This window comes from Priapulus caudatus, unplaced genomic scaffold (genome assembly GCF_000485595.1).
Source record: "Priapulus caudatus unplaced genomic scaffold, Priapulus_caudatus-5.0.1 Scaffold462, whole genome shotgun sequence".
In the NCBI taxonomy this organism is placed as follows: domain Eukaryota; kingdom Metazoa; phylum Priapulida; class Priapulimorpha; order Priapulimorphida; family Priapulidae; genus Priapulus; species Priapulus caudatus.
Genome location: NW_014577523.1, coordinates 197,887 through 204,750, shown reverse-complemented (window position 1 = coordinate 204,750; position 6,864 = coordinate 197,887).

Genomic DNA, 6,864 nt, shown 5'->3' with positions numbered 1-6,864 from the left:
GGGTAGGGGAAATAAAAAACTCAATATTGTTTTTACTAATTGGCCAATTGTTACAAATGACCATTCAAAATGTTTAAGATGTTATTCCCTATACACTGCTATATGTTATATGCTGATATGCTATTCATGTCGTTCACCAGAGGTCAAAAGGTAAAAAAAATTGACCAATGTTTAAAATCGGACCATGTGCCCAAAAAACAACCACAGTTACCACACCAATTAGATTCTCTCAACCAAATTGGGTTAAAATGGTAGATAAAAGATGTCCAAGTCAAGTTTATGCCTGAAAATGTTAACTTTATTTATTTCTGAGCTACAGTATAAAACGTAGTTTGATACATTTCAAAAACGGCCATTTTTGGGGCCGAAAATTGCACAACATGTAAGATGTCAATATGATTGTAATTTGTTGCGATTATTTGACACATTACCAATACTAATGTCAAAGACTACATGAAGATAGGTTTCTATCTAGTTAATAGAAGTTTGGCATACCATCAAGGTTATCTGTGGTTAAGGTCAAGGTCATCGCCATACGCGCTAACCAGTGAAACCTTGTTTTAACATGTTTCCAAAGACTTTAGACCTAAAACGTACATGTACAATATAATGATCATCCCTAATTACATATAGTTTAAAATAGATGTAAATACCTGCTATAAAAATGTAGGTAAAAGTAGGTGAGCTACATAGATGTAGGCTTAAATCAGGTTCAGGGCCAAGGTGGTTGTCAAAAGATATGCCACTACATTATATGCCCCTTTGAAAGTCTCTGGGGTAAATATTTCACTTTCAACACTTTGTATGGTAGGCCTACCAATGTTCTGAACACACACAGCCTGTACCAAGGGGAAAATGTAAAAGAAATGAAACCTTTGCACTCATACGTTTATATATATATAACTTTATATATTATTATTATTATCATGGCGACACAGCACACTCACAGCGGCGAGTATGGAAGCGTCCGGCGTTAGTTTTTATGAAGGAAAGTTGATATACAGTGACACAACAGTGGAACTGTAATTGAGAGGTAGGGCCTACGGTAGTATTTGTGAATGTGCGTTCATATTATTTTCAGTTTTTACTGACTGTCCCAAGTGCCTGTGCATACGAGTGCTAGCATGGATTCAAGATGTCTTCCCACGCACATTTTTGTAACAAACTACTGTAAAAACGTAAATAAATAACTCACTACACTTTAACTGAACGTTAACTTTGAAAATTAAACTGTAAAAATATGTATCAAGCCTATATTTGCTCAACGAAAACACAACTCAAAAATCGCTTTCGCTGGGGTTCTGTATAATGGCGGTTCTGTGTAATATGACTCATTTATTGATGACGACGTAATACGTCACAACATCGCCGCAGGGCGGCAAAAGGAAACGCTGTTTAAAACTTTCAACCCGACACTTTCACTTTGTAGTCTAAAAGCTTTGATAAAACGTATTCCCGAGCCATTTTTTTTTTTAGCTATCACACATATATAGGCAAGTACAAACGTGCAATGTTAAAATACTTCATTTTTGCCTGATTTTATGTTTGTCGCTTGAAATTTCGTGGGAGGGCACCTTTATGATGTCAGTAGCAAGGCCAGAAATGCAATGCTGGCACACACCTACATCCTAAATCCTGCAGTTGATCTATTTCTTTAGGTTAGGCCTTGTTCCAGGAAACACCAGCAATACCAGCATACACAATTACTTGCGTACTGTCTGGTTGCTGCTGCTAAGCAATGTACATACTCCTTTTGAATGAATGGTGAACGCTGCTAACTATTTTATGCCTCACTAATAGCTAGCACAATCACGGGGTGACATGTCAGCAGCAAAAAATAAAGATTTCAAAACTAACTGTTGTTTTATGAGAAATGTGAATGCATGATTATAGAAATTTGTAGGTATATAGTACTATTATTTATGCACTTACTATCAAATATACCCATAAAATTATAGGGCGTTGTACCCCTTTAAGATATGACAACGCAATCTTTAATTTCACATGATTCAGATATTACTTCTATATAAGATACGTTACTGTTATCATAATTACTATTTAAAGTATTCATGAGAGCAGATTACATTTAAAATAATACCTCAACTGGAACATGTGGAACAAATGTTAACTGCACGAAACACAGTGACATCACAGACATCAATGTTAAAAGTCAGAAACTGGAACATTGAAGTTATAAAGATATGTGGTTATATTCCTACTTAGGAATACGTGTTACTTTGGTCTAGATTGTTAAATTTACCATATATAAACCCTTTTTCTAATCTTCTGAAAGCTGGAATAACAATTATATCATAAATAATGCAAATATAGAATAGTTGGATTCAGGGAATTTTCGTGGAGAAGGCACGTTAGTTTTATGAAACCAAGGTGAATGCGTGGCCTTAAAGGCCACCCTGATATACTGGCCAGTATCTTTCCAATTCAGTCATCTCATCTACCTCCTCCTCCTCCTGCTGGTTACTGCATGTTTGCAGCTTGCAGAGATATGTGCACTTCATCTTGTTCTGAAGGCAAGAACAGCTCTCCTCTGTGCAGTCCCTTGGACAGTTGCAAGCAATTAATTACATAACAGCCTCAGGGGCGGGTGGTGCATCTCCCCAGTCAATCACTAACTCCCCATCTACTTCCTTCCATTCATGGCCAATTGGAGAAGGAATGTCTGAATTCCTTTCCATGCATCTCTTCCATATGGCACATTAATAGTTTGCTCTCTTGCAATGATTAAGCAAGGAAGTGTCGCAGGGCGGAAGTTGCCAAGATTCAACCTCTCCTTTTTGTGTGCAGAACATGTTGAAGTGCAATTCATTAATGTTGTGAGTGGCCGTCCTCGCACTGTAAAGGTCACATGTCAGTGCCTCTAAGTCTCTGAACAGTTCTGTTGAAACATCCCATGACTGGCCTAGGGCTCGTAAGGTATTAATGTGTCGCTCAAGGTTCAGCAGCCAAAGAGCTAAAACCTTACCCCGGCCAGCAAAGCTGCTAACGGTGTCGCACCCTGTAAACAAGTGGAGACCAAGGAGGCAAGCACATTTGTCGAAACCAAGGGCATCTGCGGCTTTCTTAACCTCGATATACCATCAATGATGCAGGCCGAGTTTGCAAGGATAGTATCTGCCGGTGAAAGATTTTTTTCCAACCGTTTTGCAAGCAATGCCTTGCTTGTCTTCCGCAAGGTACCTTCAGGGTTTGCTAAAACCCAGGGTATGGGGCCAAGGCGATAGGACAACACGTCCTTCATGTCAAGTTGTCGTGTTTGACCTATTAGAGCCATTTTAGCAAAGAGGTTTTGATCCGCCTTCATTATGATGGTTCGTCACTGAGTTTGATAGGTCTTCTTTACCTTCAAGTTACTGAACGTCTTTTGTTTCTGCCGCTGCAGTGGCTCAAAGAAGTCCTTCTTGGCATCCATACTCAGTCTATCCTGATGGAACTCCTTGTACGCAGTAACACCTTTATCCTTGGCTTCTAGGTCTTTCGCTACATTGGCAGGTGCAACCATGCCGGTAGAGATGCTGATAAGCTCAGCGACATCAAATGGATTGGTCCAGTTTCCCCCAAGCATTTCAACTAGCGCACAAACATCCCGTTCATTCCTCTTGATTCTTGGTGTACTAAGATCAGGGCGATGGAACGATCTCTCACTTCCAAGTGTAGCTCGCAATAGCCTCAGGAAAGAACTCCTGTACTCAGCCGTAAGGTAGTGTCTGTGGACTGCATTGGGCTTGAGACTAAAACCTTTTGTGCCTCCTGCGGTCTGTGTGTCCTTGTTCACCATCTCCTCAATGGTCTGGTCAACAGGAATCCTTCCAAATGGATTTTCTGCTCCCATTTGCACAGAAAATCCACCATTTCTCAGGTGTTCCAAGGCGTCCGGGTGTTCTTGTGGGAGATTCATCATCTCGGCATAGTACGTGCTGAGATACCTGGCATAGTTGTGATTATCATAGGCAAAGCACCATGGGATCATGTCATGTATGGATGAAAGATGTAAGTTCCAATTACCCTCTCTAGATGCATGCAAGATGCTTAACATGACATCCACAGTGTCCATGTATGACATCCAAAATGTCGCTAGGGCCCCTCCATGTTGGCGAAGACAATTGTCGACAAATGTGCTTGCCTCTTTGGTCTCCACTCGTTTACAGGGTGCGACACCATTAGCAGCTTTGCTGGCCGGGGTAAGGTTTCAACTCTTCGGCTGCTGAACCTTGAGCAACACATTAATACCTTACGAGCCCTAGGCCAGTCATGGGATCTTTCAGCAGAACTGTTCCAAGACTTAGAGGCACTGACATGTGACCTTTACAGTGCGAGGACGGCCACTCACAACATTAATGAATTGCGCTTCAACATGTTCTGCGCAAAAAAGTGAGGTTGAATCTTGGCAACTTCCGCCCTGCGACACTTCCTTGCTTAATCATTGCAAGAGAGCAAACTATCAATGTGCCATATAGAAGAGATGCATGGAAAGGAATTCAGACATTCCTTCTCTAATTGGCCATGAATGGAAGAAAGTAGATGGGGAGTTAGTGATTGACTGGAGAGATGCACCACCCGCCCCTGAGGCTGTGATGCAATTAATTGCTTGCAACTGTCCAAGGGACTGCACAGAGGAGAGCTGTTCTTGCCTTCAGAACATGATGAAGTGCACATATCTCTGCAAGCTGCAAACACGCAGTAACCAGCAGGAGGAGGAGGTAGATGAGATGACTAAATTGGAAGCATATGATGATGATGATGATGATGATGATGATGATGATGATAGCAGTGCGTCCGATGTAGAGTAGAGTAGTAGTATAGTGCAAAGGTTTCATTTCTTTTACATTTTCCTCTTGGTACAGGCTGTTTGTGTTCAGAACATTAGTAGGCCTACCATACAAAGTGTTGAAAGTGAAATATTGACCCTAGAGACTTTTAAAGGGGCATATAATGTAGTGTCATATCTTTTGACAACCACCTTGGCCCTGAACCTGATTTAAGCCTACATCTATGTAGCTCACCTACTTTTACCTACATTTTATAGCAGGTATTTACATCTATTTTAAACTATATGTAATTAGGGATGATCATTATATTGTACATGTACGTTTTAGGTCTAAAGTCTTTTAGAAACATGTAAAAACAAGGTTGCACTGGTTAGCGGTATGGCGATGACCTTGACCTTAACCACAGATAACCTTGCATGGTATGCCAAACTTCTATTAACTAGATAGAAACTTATCTTCATGTAGTATTTGACATTAGTATTGGTAATGTGTCAAATAATCGCAACAAATTACAAGCATATTAATTGACATCTTACATGTTGTGCAATTTTCGGCCCCAGAAATGGCCGTTTTTGAAATGTATCAAACTACGTTTCATACTGTAGCTCAGAAATAAATAAAGTTCACATTTTCAGGCATAAACTTGACTTGAACATCTTTTATCTACCATTTGAACCCAATTTTGTTGAGAGAATCCAATTGGTGTGGTAACTGTGGTTGTTTTTTGGGCACATGGTCCGATTTTAAACAGGGGTCAAATTTCTTGACCTTTTGACCTCTGGTGACCGACATGAATAGCATATCAGCATATAACATATAGCAGTGTGTAGGGAATAACATCTTTAACATGTTGAGTGGTAATTTGTAACAATTGGACAATTAGTAAAAAAAAAGTTTTTAATTTCCCCTACCCCCAGATTTTGGGTCCGAGGTCTGACGCGGTCATCATGCACATTCAAGAGGTCATTACTACCACTAATTGCTGTGGATGCTGGGTGGGGCTCACGTTTTTTTCCATCTATGAATATAGACCTATCAAGAAAACATGGTGAGAATTTAATGCCACCCCAGGTGGTACCAATATCTGGTCTGGCTCATATAGACTATATATATATATATACTATTATAGGTTCATTGTGCGGGTGCGCGCGTGTATTAGTAGATAGTAGATTTATATATAATTATAGTAGATGTATATATACGTATAGTACTATATATATTTTCTTCTTTATAGATATAAAGAAACAACTTCATGTATATGCCGGCACATCTCAAGCCTATCATATTTTCATCTCATATTTAATAGGATTTCACTTTTTTGTTTGTGTTTTTGTCGCTTAATGTTTTAGGATGGGTGTCAGGCGCTGCAGACCGGTTACCGCCCATACCGTGGGCCACCCGATACGCGACATACAGAATAACCGCAAAACTTCCGATGATAAGCGAAAGAACGAAAATGATCACATCGACGAGCCAGGAAGAAGTTGAGATTCCTGGACTCGGAAATAAGATGTGCTGCCCCCTGGGTGTCAATTGTGTAATTAATCCAGGTCTTGATGGTCTCAGCTGGGTTCATCGGCTCCGCGTGATATATCTGTGATGCCCTTTGGATTGCTGCTCGATACCTAAACAAACCCGGGTAGAACAAAGATTACTTACGATTTCTTATCATTCCTAATCAATCAATTCATCACAAAACACGCTCACTTTCAACTGCGGACAATACACAGGTGGACACGAACCGCACAATCACGAACGCTGTTATGCACGGCACATGCAGTTATGTGTAGGCGCCTAGAGATATGAATGGAGGAGTTACGTATATACACACAGTTATTTATTTACAATCATATGCGCGTATGCACACATTCGTATGTACGAAATGCACACACACTCACGCCCGCACGCACGCACGCACGCACGCACGCACGCACACACACACACACACACACACACACACACACACACACACACATTCTACATTTACACATTCGTTACACGCACCTCCCATTTTCTAAGACATCCTTTATCGCAACTCTGAATTTCTGCGTTGTAAACTGCTTGCGGAAATCCACAC